At 37.0% G+C, this 14,536-nt stretch overlaps 1 protein-coding gene across 1 annotated transcript in view; it reads right to left on the bottom strand.

The window, feature by feature from the left end:
* LOC114362210 (muscle calcium channel subunit alpha-1) overlaps window positions 1-13,537 on the bottom strand; it is a 74,230-nt gene extending 60,693 nt beyond the window's left edge. Inside the window, exon 1 of the mRNA XM_028317507.1 lies at window positions 13,255-13,537. The gene's annotated coding sequence lies outside the window, so the exon portion shown is untranslated. The remainder of the gene's footprint in view (window positions 1-13,254) is intronic.
* Between the last annotated feature and the right edge of the window lie 999 nt (window positions 13,538-14,536).

Here is a 14,536-nt window from a genome sequence, read left to right as displayed (position 1 = left end):
ATGACTGATCAGACTTTAATGACATCCCATTCATAAAAAGAAACAGGGAAAGCAAAAACCAGCGTAAGTAGCATAAACGCAAAAATGAATGCTGTAAAGTACACAGTTGCCTCGAAAATGCTAAATAAGTCAGAGAACAAACAAGAACACCCGTTCCCGAAATGACTCTTTAATAAAGCTCGTTTTGTTCGAAAAAATCTCGAAAATATTAACTGCTATCACCGAGTGAAAACAACAGATTGTAAAGGAAAAGTATTCATTGTTACTTTTCAGGGGTAAACTTTTTATTCGTTTCCTTGTCAAAAAATATTTTTGCTATTTCTGCAACTGATTCAGTGCCTTCATTATTCACTTACATTTTCCCATGGCACAGATTGTTATCAATAATTATTATATGTTACTAGCGGCCGCCCGCGACTACGTACGCGTGGATCCCGTTTTACCCCCTTCATATATCTTACGCGATTTAGATTTTTTCATACAAATGTTTTTTCCCGCCAACTCCCGTTCCCGTGGGAATTCCTAAGTATACTATAACCTGCCCAGGAGTATGAAGAATAATTGTATCAAGTTTCGTTAAAATCCGTCGAGTAGTTTTTGTTTCTATAAGGAACACACATGCATACAGACAGACAGACAAAAATTTTACTGAGTGCATTTTTCGCATCAGTATCGATCACTAATCACCCCCTGATAGTTATTTTGAAAATATATTTCATGTACAGAATTGACCTCTCTACACATTTATTATAAGTACCTATACATATAGATAATAGTCTATAATATGTTACCAAAATGCGTTCAATGGTTTTTGCGTGAAAGAGAAACATGCATATCGATTCTAAATGCTTTAAGGCTTAATTTAACTTTGCAACAGAAGCTATTTTATATAAAAAAAACCGTTTAATCCGATGTGCTGACGATCTAACAATAATATTTTCCAAGCATCCTTCCCGAACCGCTTATCGTCCTCTTGAAAAACACCGTTTTGTAAAGAGGCCTGAAATTAAAAGGACATTCTTAAGACGTCCCGGGGTCTTTGGGGACCACAAACATACTAATTGGAATTCCTTGAGACCCCATTTATAACGGGATGGGGTGGGGGTAATTATTAACGTAGTAGAAAATTAACAGTCTTTATTTCTTTCAAAAGCAAGTTTCAGTTTAACATTTTTTTCGCATAACATTTTTACGTTTATTTAATTAAAAATTTTAGTTATTATTTCTCAATATTCACACCTTAGAGGTGTGTCTAAATGAACGAATGAACTATCGTATCGTAGCTGATGTTTTCGTAAGAAGTATTGTGTTTTTTAAACGTGTTATTCTATTTACAAAATACGACACAATTTTGCTTCTGAAAGTTGTTGAAAAATACAAAAAGTATCTACCTACTACACAACATTTTATTTCTAAATATTACTACTGTACTTTAAAATAAACAGAAAAAAGATGTAATTTATTCACTATAATAGGCAGTCCACTTTTTGTGTCAACTGTACTTAAATAAGTCTAAGTAAAACATTAAGTAAAATAAAAAAAAATAGATTGAAAAAGTTTAATGTGTTTAGAACTAGATTTCTTTTAAATCCCTTGTAGTGTCTGTTATATCTGGTCTACGGAGATTAAGTAAACGGTGATCAATATTTACGTAGCATTTTATAAGGTCGTTAAAACTGTCTGCGATCATTTCCCATCTGAAGGAAATTATCGGAAAATTTTCAGGAGACTCATTTTAAACGGGATTAAAGGTAAACTGTTTTTCATTGAGCTTATTGATTCCAATATCAACGGAGCAATAAATTGTCGACTGAAATGATATTGATGCGGTTAATTAATGTTGTGTATAATTAAGGTTAATGGCAATTGCTTTTATTGAACGAATAATTGTGTTAATGTAGTATCACTAATCCATAGTTTAAAGTATGAATAGAATAAAGTTAGGTATCCCTCGCCCCCTGAACCAGAGAAAGTGAACTCAAAAGTTATGTTGTCCCAATTAACCCCTGTTAAGCCTGAAGAATAGTCATTTTCACCATTGAATTATCAATTTTTTAAAATTCCTTTGAAATGTAATTAGTGTTTGTTATCCTTGAACCAATTTGATAATAAAATGAGCGGTAATAACGAATGTTTTCTCGTAACAAACCTCTCTAACTCGCTGGAGGCAAGTCCTTCAAACTCACATATGACATGAACTTTAGTAACTCCTTATCTCTTATCTCCCCGACGTAAGGACTACTTTGTGACGTCATCCGTGACGTCACTCGTACGCACTTCTCCGTAACAGCCGCTTTAACCGGCAGTTAGCATGCAAAGTGGTTCTTAGTTTAACGACTGACGCCGGTTCCTGTGCGTTAATTACTGACACGATTGTTAGAAGGTTTGGGTTCGATTCCGGGCTTACTGACGTGGCTTTAGGCTTCAGCTGTCATTTTTATATTGGATGATTTTCATGGGAGTTATGTTTATGTTTTCGTCATGTGACTTGCTGACATCGTCAGCCCTAGAGGCAGATCAACGTCATCATTTCAGCCATAGGACGTCCACTGCTGAACATAGGCCTCCCCCAATGACAAGGGTGCTGGCTGACCCACCCCAATACTCAATCTAAGAAAGACAGCTGATGAGTTGGAAGAAAGATCTACAGAAAAACATTTAGGCATGAAGGATTTTTCCACACTTTACCCCTGGTAGATAGACGGGTGATTGAAAACAATTTCCTAATAAAGAAAAAAAAATATAATTTCTTTGCCTTCGGCTTAAAAATATGATACCAGGAACAGCTTTTGTTAAGAGAAAGAAACTTAATATTTAATGCCTAAACAATCAAAATATCCCTAAATAAGTGGCTTCATCGGAGTTCGAACTCTGACCTTTCCAATAATAAAATGACCTTTATCCGATTAAAAATTGAAACCCGCTCTAAAAGGATCTAATGATAGCTACGACGTCATATGAAATATTCAACGTGTGACGTCATACGGATATGGGCCGCAAATGCGTAAAGGTGTATTCACACTTGTAACTAACTCTCGTACATATTGGTATGAAACCAGCTTGTGTGATACAAATGACGCCAGTCTTCTAGTGATTAGCAAGAAGTGGCAAAACTCTCTCAAGTCAGAGTTTCTGGGTTCGATTTCCAAGTGGAATACTTAAGGAACAGGAAAAAAACATTGAGAGTTTGTTCTCAGTTTGTGATTATTATTATTACTTGTTAGAATTCTTTAAATTAAACACTGAACGAACATTTACATTTTGATGCACTTTTACAACTAAGCCAATTCGACAAACACCCATCTTTTTTATGGAATGCTTGAAAAAAACCTTTAATATTTTTTTGAGTTTCACCAAAAAAAGGGAAACTCCAAACAATTCTTCGCGAAATAACTTTGAAAGTTGAGCCTTGAAGCCCTCGCCGCCCTACACTGGGCCCTTTGTACAGATCTGTGCACAGTTTTTAATTTTGTACAAAGTTTGTTGGATGTCGAAACCTTTGGGTTCATTGGTTACGGTGTTCGAGGAAAGTTTTGGGCGTTTCACATCGGTTCCGACTCGGATATGCTGTTTTACTTCTGGTACTTTTCTATTTGGTAAACACCAAATTGAAATTAAATTATTAATGTTACAGTCATCAAAAGTCAAATGCGGCAATAGCTGAATGGTGAAGGGGTCGGACTGGTCGATCCGTGTTCCAAGGAACACTTGAAGTTTGCCACGCATCCACTCGCGACACAATCATATTATTTTAGCTTACGACGAGGGGACTTTCGGTATTTAGAAAATGTTGTTAGCTAAAGCTTAAAGCTACCCTTATGTAGGTTACACTTAGGTACTAAGCTACCTCATAATCTATGCGGCTGCATACGCCCGGTTTCTACAAAACCATTAACGTCCATCCTTTCACATATCCTGCACCTACAATAGTAGAAAATAGTTTCTTTTTCACCCGGTGGACCGACGACATCGTAAAGGTAGCAGGGAAGCACCCACATTCAGGACACTTTATTTGTAGATGGCGCTGCGAGCAATGAAGCGCATGTAGGTCGCGGATGCGTGTCGGGGCTGGCGCCTGAGGGAACGCGGTCCCCGGGGACACGTCACAACTTTTAAATATTGAAGTTACATTTCATTTAGGGGAATGTATGTTAGATCTCACAACCACACAGTGACAGTTATACGTGATGCATAATTACGTCACGTAATATAAGTAAAAGCTTAAAATTATGCGTTGTATTTTTAGGCTTTTATCAGACAAGTTGTACTTTTGATCGAATCGTTAAGTGAAACCATCAAAACTCCATACAAAAAAAGGCCTTTCGACCACTTTTCGACTGGTTTGCGATTATTTGCACTTTGTTTGTCTAGACTGGTGTTAAGTGAGATGCAGTCTAGGATGGTAGGTACATATCTGCCCTGTAAGTGCCTATTCACTCTCACCTTGAAAAGTCTGTCTCAGTCGCCACTCGTAATCGCCCACATCCTGCCACAAAAGTGGGCTTAAGCCCAAAACCCTTATTTATCGCCCTCGTCCTTGAGATAAGAATTCTTAATTAGGGCTAATCCAACGCAACAGTGTAGCCACAGAGCAAATAGGACGCAGTAAGCCGGCTTTGAGATAAGCGTAGGCAAAACACGTAGGAAGATTTAAATAAAAAAGTAAGCTCATATGTCCTACTGCAAGGAATAAACTTCAACACTATAATAGGTAACTCTAGGGTATTAGCTTGGACTATACTACAACTATACGAAATTAACGTAGCTCGAACTATACTCAGTTCGAGCTACGCAGAGCAGTAAGCTAAGTGGCCAACCTTACAGTCAGATGCTGGCAAATCACTCAATAGACCTCTGCAAAGGCTTATCGAAGAATATAAGTGAAATAAGTCAAGTGGTAGTTTGTCACAAGACTTTAAACAACTTTTAAAGTCTTGTGACAAACTACCACAAAGTACGTTATCATAGTTTTAACGTAGCACCAAAGAAGCTCACACAAGTATTAACTCAGTCACTATTATTTATCAATCTAAAACTAAGTCTGACTTCAACTGTTCCTGTGCAACCTCCGTTTCAATTTACAGACACTTTAATCACATTACTTTTAGTTATGTTGCTTTTAATTTTTTATGGCCTCTAACAATCTTATTGTATCATAATTCAATTTCATTCCTGATCAGCTGCATGCAAAAAGTTGAATCCCGATATAATGAATTCAATTACCGAACTTTCCTGAAAGTTACAAAGCGAGCTTACGACGTACTTTTTACTTTGTGGCGTCTCTCTGACCATTATTATTATAAGAGAGGACGTGACTGGCGCATTGGAACACTAAAACAATGTTTCTTCTCATTTAATTACGTACAAGAAAGAAAGTCGTGTAAGGGCGAGTAATAACGTTTTAGTATTAAATCTACACTAATATTATACGAGAAAAGAGGAAAACTCATAAAACTCATTTTATTTTTGCATTAGGTAGGCTTTTGAATATCTTTTTTACACATCCCAGTATTAACCCTACCACAGCTTCGGGACATTAAATGGGCAAATAAATGAAGATTCTGATTCTGATAGTGCTAAGCATTATTCTGTAATAATTGCAATTATTTGTAACTACCGTTGTATCCCTTGAATGTTACCTGTTGTGTATGCCTTAATAAATAAATAAATAAATAAGAAGAAGCAACGCAAGAAACTCAGCCACTCCTTTTCAAGGGTAAAGATACGAAAAGCTCCAAACTACTGGAAAGATTTGCGAAATTCTTTCACCATTTAAAATCTACATATTACCTTGATTGAATTGACTCTACTTTATTTACAATAAAAAGTACCTAATTTGGGCGGATAAAGATATTATGTGACAGATCAAAATTAACGCGGGCGAAGTCGCGGGCAATTAGATAATGGAACTTATACTGAAAAACTACCTCATCCTGAGTCAGCACTATACAAATGGATTTATAAATAAATGTAGGTATATTCATTTAAAAGGCGCAACTTAGAGTATAAATATTATGTGCTACAGCTGCTCCAATGCAATAAGGTTGGTGTCATAACTTCAATTTTCTTGCCGCTGTAAACCGCTACCTATTTTTCTGGATAGCTCTTACGTAACTTGTATTCTTGTCCCCTATATGTATTCTACTACATCTAAGTGATACTAAAATGGGAATAAATAAGTTTAGTTGCATTTTTATTTACATCCTAGTTAGTTTTCAATAAAACTTATTACTTATCATTTGAAATTTTCAGGACTCGAACGCATAACCTCTCAGAACCATCTAACAAGCCACGCAGGCGTCCAAATTCTTTTCATGCACGTGTAAAACCCGGTGTATTTTGAACATTTTCAACGGGTTCGGTACGCCCAGTAAAAACGGGGCTAACCCGCTTTGATCTCCAGCACTACAGTCTACCGTCTAATGATTATCGGCGCTCGCATCGCGTCGTTGAGCACGGATGGAGGGAACACACGGGAGGGAATTATGTGCGGTTTTTTTAACGCTGTCTTGCAAAATAAAACCTACCTGGAGTTTCAACTTGGGTCTTTAACGGTCAACGTAAGGAATTAAGTGTTTCGGGTTGTTCCAAATGTCGCGTCGCGATTTAAATTCACAAATTTAAGTAACCGAATTGAGAACCTCCACCTTTTTAGGTCGGTTAAAAACAGTTTTTAATTCTGCTTCTCTTAGTAAAAGCTTTGCTTATTTTGAGACAAGATGACGTAGAAATATTCAAGTAGCTAATATTGTTTTGAGCATTGGTAAATCTTAAAGTACTTACATATAGGCTGGGTTGCACCATCTTATTTTAACTTTGACAAATGTCAACAATCTGTCAAACTCCATACAAAAATCACCGGTTATCGTCTTCATCGCCATAAACCAAAGAAGAAGATATTTACTGTTAAAGTTAGGTGGTGCAACTCAGCCTAGAGCCATAATATTGAACGCTTTGAAAACTAGACCAAACTTTTCTTGTTAACTACTACTAACTACTAAGACGACGACAGAAGGGCAGTATCCTCAAATGCAATTGAACCGCGTGCGGTGAGAGAAAGATACTATCATTGCTTAATAGCATCTACATTCGTGTTTCCACTGCCATAGTGTTTCCTGAAGATAAACAATCTCGCAAAAAGATTACCCTGTAACAGATACCCGCCTGCAATCCGACCCCGTGCGTCCCCTGACCCGGTTACGACGTGTCGCGGGGCGCAGCATTTATTGCACTCACAAACAAACGGACAGACTTTTAGCTTTCAATGCGAATATTTTTCCGTTTGCATAATGGGAGTCAGGTGAAATTGTAAACGTCATCATTTTACAGATCTACGACGTTGTTTCATCATATCATTTCAGCCATAGGATGTTCACTGCTTAACATAGGTCTCCCCCAATGATTCCCATTCATGATTGACGTTATTTGCTACGAAAATTAGCCACAGGATACGTGAAATATATTTTAGTGTGAATTATTTTATGGACCTAATATTCCCATCGATCATCGCACTTTACGTGTATTGCATAGTTTTTTTACGATTCGTAAAGATACGACAAAAGTAAGCTACGTTTTTTGCTACGAGCGTTTGCGAAATCGAATCTCTTACGAGTTACTTTACTAAAAGAAACAGTACCTCTATTACGAAAAACTTTCGAGTTCGTTTCGTTTGCGTATTCAAAGTGCCATCGAAAAATTTTGTATGAAAAATTAAACAGCGCCCCCTATATTATAGCCGCCCTAGGGGGCGCTGTTTAATTTTTCATACAAAATTTTTCGATGGCACTTTGAATACGCAAACGAAACGAACTCGAAAGTTTTTCGTAATAGAGGTACAGATATTCTGTACATCTCACTCACTCGCTTACGCATGCAAGTGAAAAATACGAGTGACGTCACCGTACAGTGGTCATCTCTATTTAAATCTTCCATCGATGGTCAGTTTCAAGATAGTATAGCTACTCTAATGGCCTTTGTAATAAGATCTATACGCTATCAAATATTGTTTGATACTAACCGGGCTACATTCGCTACATACAGCCACGAGCACATGAATGAAGATAAAGGCACATAAACCTCGGATATTATAAAAGTAAACCTATCGGATAATTTTACCTATTTATTTTATTGATCCTGTGTGCCTACCATGAGTTTACGTTAGGTGAGCTCGCTAGCGAATACGTCAAAAAATTCTATGAAGATTTTATTTCTTGAAAGTAGCCACTAGGGGCGCTGCACAATATGTCATACATATAAATGTCATTTATTTACGCAGTCGCTAGCGAGCACACCTAACGTAAACTCATGGTAGGCACACTGAGATATCTAGTGAGTCCATTTTAACCTGCTTTAAGGACTGATTTTTCAATCGTCGGATAGCTTTCAACTGAAGAATAACGTTGTCATTTTGACATATTTCCCTTAACAAAACTGTCAATATGCCAACTTCAATCAGCCCTAAAAATATGAAATCCACTACCTGAAAAAGAAGAACGGTCACGCCCCATACAAAAAAAACCCAGGCCCGACAGAAACGAGACATACTTACCTCAGTTTTTTTGTTATGTCTTATAAGTTAAATTATATATTTTTTATATTCGAAATCTATGTATAACACCAAAATATTACCCTTTGTTTTTGTTCAGGCGTTATACAAAAACTAATACAAAATGCCTATTTATCAACAAAATTGGTAAATGTATGTACCTAAATGTCTATTACAGCTGCTATGGAATGTATCTAGGTGACCTGGAGATACAGCCGGATTATACAGGGTGGTTATACATATGGAACGATAAGTGATCTCACTCGATTATTTCTAAACTATACAAGATATCGAAAAACTAATTACTGATTCTGAAAGTGCTTCACGAGCTCTTTCAAATGGTACCAATATAATAGGTTACAGATTATGGAAGCTGGTAACATTGAATTTTTGGATTTTGTAACTTCTCGTTTCCACCCTGTATAATCCGGCTGTATCTCCAGGTCACCTAGATTCATTCCATAGCAGATGTAATAGACATTTAGGTACACACATTTAACAATTTTGGTGATAAATAGGCATTTTGTATTAGTTTTTGTATAACGCCTGAACAAAAACAAAGGGTAATATTTTGGTGTTATACATAGATTTCGAATATAAAAAATATATAATTTAACTAATTAAGACATGACAAAAAAACTGAGGTATGTCTCGTTTCTGTCGGGCCTGGGTCACAGATGACCGTTCTTCTTTCTCCAGCGTTTTCAGTCAGCCACTAAGTACTATCTCTGTGATGTAGTCAGTCCATTTGGAAGGGGTAATGCATTTGCCGATACGATGTCTTTATCGAGGACCCATTTACTCCACATTTCATTGGCCATTAATTGTTATTATATTATATTATTAATACGCAATTTTATTAATAACTTTTATGAAAATGCCAATCAACCTCACGTTGCGACGCTGTCACGCCAGTTAAAGTGCGCCAGAGGCTTGAATTCGGTGATATCTTGCGAATAATAAACTTAACTGCTAAACTCGTAAGTGACTCTTACACCGCAGTCCATAGAGACTGTTTTCCCTTGAATAAATCAGCTAAACTATCCAATTATAACGCACAATGGCTACGTACAGTATCTAAGCCTGGCAAAGCTCAAATATTACAGCCCGACCATCTAAACTATCTACACTAATATTATAAATGCGAAAGTAACTCTGTCTGTCTGTCTTACTGTCACGCCTAAACCACTGAACCTATTTTGATGTTTGGCATAGAGTTGGTTTGAGTCCCGGGAAAGGACATAGGATAGTTTTTATCCCGATTTTTGAAACAGGGACGCGGGGATAAAGTTTTTCTGTGACATACAAAATTCCACGCGGGCGAAGCCTTGGGCGGAAAGCTAGTTTATAATATAACTAGCTTAATATAGAGCTTATTACCCAACAACGGATGGAAATGTTACTTTTGGTAGAGCGACGAACGAACGAAGAAGGAAAATATCAATTGATATGTGTCACTTTTCTTACGCCCACAATTCGATTAATGATTATTAGTCAATAAGTCGTCCCTACTCTATTACCAAATGCATAAGATCTCACAGTGTTTAGCTTAACATGCCATCTTCTGCAAAATGGAGTCATGCAACTTCTTATTCATCATCATCATCATCATTTCAGCCATAGGACGTCCACTGCTGAACATAGGCCTCCCCCAATGACTTCCACATCGCACGGTTGGTAGCGGCCTGCATCCAGCACCTTCCTGCTACCTTTATCAGGTCGTCGGTCCACCTTGTGGGAGGACGTCCCACTTCTAATTCGCTTTCGTGATAATAAAACTTGACGAGGCGAAATAGGAAATGAAATTCGTGCGGAGCATCGATCATTTCTCATTCCTAGCTAAACATTATTACAATAATATCCAATACACAAAAAATAAAGTGTTACAGACAGACACGAGTGCGAAATACTGAAGTTTACATTCTGTAACAGACCGAAATTTGCCCGTGGCTAAATACACGACAAACCGCTGATTGTAGTGTCAGGATATGTCAAAGAGCAGACAAAGGACTACAGATAGTATGATAAAGGGCGTGCAGACTGGCAGGATATGTCAAAGAGAAGACAAAAGACTAACAAATAGACTGCAAGGACCCCAGAGTGGCAGGATATGCCTAAGAGAAGACAAAAGATATACGCCTGTATTCACAAACGATGCTTGCTGAAGTGAATCAGCAAATCGAACGCACAGCGTTGAATAGAGCTCTGTGATTGGTTCGTGTGTCACCCTGTGCGTCCACGCGCACTGTGAGACCTCATAGTAATATTAGTGGATACGGGCGATAGTGTGGTAGGTAATTTTATATAATTTTTGTTTTGTATTAGAATAAGTTAAATATTGTGTAGGTTTTTAAGAAGTGCATGTAATTTGGTGCCAAATAAACATTTTTTCTTTCTTTATTTCTTTCTAAAGGGTGTGCAGACTGGCAGGATATGCCAAACAAAAGACAAAAGACTGTAACAAATAGACTACAGGGACCCCAGACTGGCAGGATATGCCTAAGAGAAGCCAAAAGATTCACAAACGATGCTTGCTTAAGTGAATCAGCAAATCGAATGCACAGCGTTGAATAGAGCTCTGTAATTGGTTCGTGTGTCACATTGTGCGTCCACGCCCACTGTGAGACCTCATAGTAATGTTTGTGAATCCGGCGATAGTGTGGTAGGTAAAGGGTGTGCAGACTGGCAGGATATGTCAAAGAGAAGACAAAAGATTAACAAATAGACTGCAGGGACCCCAGAGTGGCAGGATATGCCAAAGAGAAGCCAAAAGATTCACAAACGAACGCACAGCGTTGAATAGAGCTCTGTGATTGGTTCGTGTATCACCCTGTGCGTCCACGCCCACTGTGAGACCTCATAGTAATATTTGTGGATACGGGCGATAGTGTGGTAAAGAGTGTGCAGACTGGCAGGATATGTCGAAGAGAAGACAAAAGAATACAACAAATACTAGGGAACTCGGACTGGCAGGATATGCCAAACAAAAGACAAAAGACTGTAACAAATAGACTGCAGGGACCCCAGAGTGGCAGGATATGCCAAAGACAAGACAAAAGACTGTTATCTCCCCGCACTGGCTCCAATCAATAGATCGCTGACGAACAATCGGGAGATAGCGGGTTCGTTACAACAACAATGGCTAACGGGCAGCCAGCGGGTCCCTTCAAGGGTCACTATAAGCTTAATTAAGGCTTTCAATCAATGGACCCTGTTTATTAAGATGCACGGGTCACGGGCTCGGTTATAAACCAATTTATAAGCGAGATATGAGATGGGATAAGTTAGGAATTAAGTGATCACTTAAGAACGCACCAATGTAAAATGTGGTTTAATTTTCTGCCTACAATATAGCTGAAAGTTTGGAAATTTTCAAGGGTATTTATTGCATATTGAATAATCTCAGTATGCAGCAAGCAAAATTCTCTGCTCCATACTAATTGATCGATCAGCTATTACAATTTGCATGGGTCATCCTCCCACGATACGAACGAACGAAAGCAAAAGCGTCAACTATAGCGCCAATGCAACATCAGCAATTGGATAAATGTTGTCTTCATTCGACAATACAAGCTATTTAAATAAAAATATTAAATGCTTGGTTTGCATCGTAATATTTGTTTCATTGTTGTTACTATCCATGAAACGTATCCGCCTGTAAACACAAACGCCTGAAATACACGTGAAACAACGCCTACTGCATCCTAAGATATGGGTTGTTCCATGGCTCATAAAGTTTCACTGAGGTTGTTAAATATTTCACATAAAGGAAAATAACGAAATACAATATGTACAACAAACCTACTGCCACTCGTACGTAGAGAAAAATCTGCGTAACAGATATGAATATTAGAGAACTATTGCTACAAACAAATAACAATATAATGGCTGTGAAAATAGCCTCTTATAATGGAAAAAGACAGAATAACATTATTTCGCTGTCTCAATAGTAACGTAATTCTGTATTCAGAAAAATATGGCAATAGAAAGAAATCCTTGGCGCATTTCAAATACCTAAGCATTTTTGTGAGATAATGTATAGTTTAGTTTGTTAAAATTACTTGTTTTATGAATCCTATTTAAATATAGTCAGCCTTGAGTAGTTTTAATATTAATTGGACATATGATCATGCGATAACAAAACACCATAACTTAATAAGAAAGCTTTGCGCTTTTTTAACCGACTTCAACAAAACTTCGGTTCTCAAATCGGTTTGTTTTTTTAAAGTACTTAAAACCCAAAGGATTCACATTTTAGCTAAGTAAGTCATTATTTTAAAACATCGTTAATAACCTTCAGAGCTACATCATACTTTCAATTTAAGACGTAGAGACTAACATATTTAGAAGATTTCTTTTATTCACTGAAAGATTTTGGTCCAATACTATACGACTTATTTACAAAAATGTAATAGGTGGAAAGAAAGGATGTTGATGGACGTTATCATTTCTATCCACATCGTAAGCTCGTGCACGTATCTCTCAGACGAATATGGCTATCTGTGCCTTTTTTGAGCAGTTATATTTCGCTCTTTATTTATTTAATTCGTAAGTAATTAATAGTTAGTAAATATGTAGAAGATAATGTGTTATTTTATCACTAAAAAGTGTATTGACTTTTGAGCTAATTAACATAAAAATATTTTATGTAAAAATAAAGACATACTTGTAGATGCGGTTAGAAAAAAATTGAGAGTCTGTATACTTACATAGGGTCATCGGTAGGCTGAATAAAATCAATTAGGTACACCTTCGTCACACACTCCTCACATACAATGCAATACACACAACAACGAATTCGCAACTGCCTTAGGTCCCTGCGAAGAGGGGCAGCATACTGTCCGGTTATCACGCGGCACTACATTGCGAGAGAGGGTCGGCGGCCATTGTTATTTTTGTGATTTGAATTTGATTTTCGAACACGCCTTAATTTTTTTGTTTTTTGGAGCACAGGTTTTGGTGGCTCGCGGAGACTGGGCGTTCGGCAGTGTTCGCTGCGCGCGCACCGCGCCCGACTTCAAGGGAATGCGCAAGCAAAGGCGGCGACTTCAGACGGCTCTGCTGACCTAATTTTGGGGTAATGAATTATTTTGAAAATGGCAACGCACTTGCACGGCTTGTTATTATTAGGAGCAGGTGCACTTTGACGCGTGGGGTGGAGATAGTTCGTCATTCGATCTAGAAAGTTCAAGTCGGATTTAAACTTTAAGTTGGGAAATCTTTCTTCGGAATCAATCTTTAAAAAATGAATAATGTTTTTCTATGCACTCGTTGCAATTTATTGTTTTAAACGATAGTGCACAAATCTATTACTAAAATTAGTTTAGAAAAGAAATTGTAAAATAAACAGAAGCTCGCCGTAAACAATATGTGACAATATTTACAAATATACAGCCAAATGGATATTGCCAATCAGCAAACAATTCATTCAATGCATGTAAAATAAATATTGATAACCCTTATAAATATACTCGAGTGTGCTCTATACAGTGTGAGTCACGTTAAAGTGTACATATGAAAATAGATGAAACTAGACCTATTTTTATCGACAAAAAAGAGGTCAAAATTTTTTTGAGATTTTTATTTTATTTTTTATAGAATTTTTTTTCTTCAAATTACTTATTGTAAAGAAAACATAATAACTTTTAAACTAAGCGGTATATCTTGGTAAAATAAAAACAGTAATAATGCTAAATAACAGGCAATACTAAAAAAATACATAAAATACACAAGAAAGGTCAACAAATAATAAAAAAATTATATTTTTTGAAAAAAACCCGCTTAAAAATTCGTGTTTTTTTGGTTATTTGATAAATTTCTCCAAAAAATGCCCCTATAACCGGTAGTTTTTATTACTTTGTATTATTCTCTATCGTATTACCTTTGTAAAACGAAAAATCGCATGTCTATCCCTATCACAACGTTTGCAATGATCGTTTGAACTAAGCCTCTCCGGGCGCGCCATTCAACGCTTCGTTAACAACAAAACTG

Source organism: Ostrinia furnacalis, unplaced genomic scaffold, assembly GCF_004193835.3.
Source record: "Ostrinia furnacalis isolate ACB-3 unplaced genomic scaffold, ASM419383v2 OfSCF6287, whole genome shotgun sequence".
NCBI lineage: Eukaryota > Metazoa > Arthropoda > Insecta > Lepidoptera > Crambidae > Ostrinia > Ostrinia furnacalis.
Note: the sequence above shows the minus strand (reverse complement) of the source record. Positions and strands in the feature narration are given on the sequence as shown.